This window comes from Pinus tabuliformis, chromosome 4_1 (assembly GCF_031772625.1).
Source record: "Pinus tabuliformis cultivar Carrire ecotype Pingquan chromosome 4_1, CPIR1, whole genome shotgun sequence".
Lineage (NCBI taxonomy): Eukaryota > Viridiplantae > Streptophyta > Pinopsida > Pinales > Pinaceae > Pinus > Pinus tabuliformis.
Genome location: NC_142303.1, coordinates 464,915,716 through 464,917,275, shown reverse-complemented (window position 1 = coordinate 464,917,275; position 1,560 = coordinate 464,915,716).

The window sequence follows — 1,560 nt, the reverse complement described above, 5'->3', positions numbered from 1 at the left end:
TGCAAACATAACACTTGACCAAACCAATATGCTCATCCTTACACAAATCATTATTGTGCAATCAAATAAACTAAGTTAGCGTATCAATCCTTAGATGCCAAATCAAAGCTAATATCAAAGTTATAAAAGTTTCAACCAATATCACTGTGACAAACTATTTGGACCAAGTATCGAGTAGAGCTCACATCAAGTTACAACAACCTTTTATTTACCAAGCATTATCCAATCAACATTTATCAAGCCATCCTCATTATCATAATATAAATCATTTTTTGCCACTAAATATGAATAGATACATCAAGGAAAAGTCATATAAGTTTCATGCATATACCAAGAATGAGTCATGTAGGTTCCATCCATTTTTGTGAATTACTTCATACTAAATCACAAGTGTTTATACTTCAACCATTGTGCCAAGGACAATGAATCCAATACAAAACCATTATTGATTACCAATATTAGTCACTAAAAGTTATTATGCTCACATAGCACCGTCATCAAGGCAACTCATCAGATATCAAGTCAAAACCCTAATTTGTTATCACAATGAGTTCAATCAGTCCATAACCCAAAAACATATGAAGCATCATGCAAATGTTCTTAAGCATATTTATGAACTATCAAGCATCATGTCAATGTTCATCTATACTAATCAGCCAGATCTTATCAAACCCTTGCAACTATTATCAAATATTGTCATACTAGTTTTCAATGATCAAATCAAAATAACATACTAATATGCATATTTTGGTCACCTACAAATACAATTTTAGCCAATACATTCACATTCTCTATAGTAAGTCAAGCATTCAAACTTCCTTGCTCATGGAACTTTCTGATGTCTGATTCATATTTGAGGGACTATCATACTACTGGTGCATTCCTAATTTTATGCATAAGGCTTTAGTTTTGTGACCTACAGACATAACCACACCCATATGATTTATTTCATATGGTCGAGAGGCTACAACCGTACCCTCAAGATTTCTTTCATGCGTTTGAGGCTTAGATTAAGGAAAAATCTCTCTTCTCATACCAGAACTTGTTGCAAACCAACAATATTAGATATTTGTTTATATATGTCTGGAAAACACACTTCAACAAAAAAGAATCTCTTATACATCTAAATAAAATGAAAATAGGAGAAGGGATATTATAAATATATTATCCCTCTGAGAGGGAATCCACTTCATTTATCATCATTCAAAACATCAACCTGTCCATTAAAATACTTGTCATGCATTAGTTGAACTATTAAATCATAAAATCTAGCTACATCAGGTTCTGAAACATATATCCATCATATTCATAACATGTCAACATCAGCTACTTCATTATCAAATATGGACTTGACATCACACTTTTTATTAAGAGTTAGAGTCTTATGACTAGGGCAACAAACGGGTGATTCATCATACTTCAAAGACCATGAACACAATATCACTTACAAAGCTTAGTCCATCGAGTCAAGTCATCCAGATTTTACCATATGACATACTAAGTTTATCAAAACCTAACCAAGGATAATAAGAAGATCATGTATACCAATCTTATTGTCAT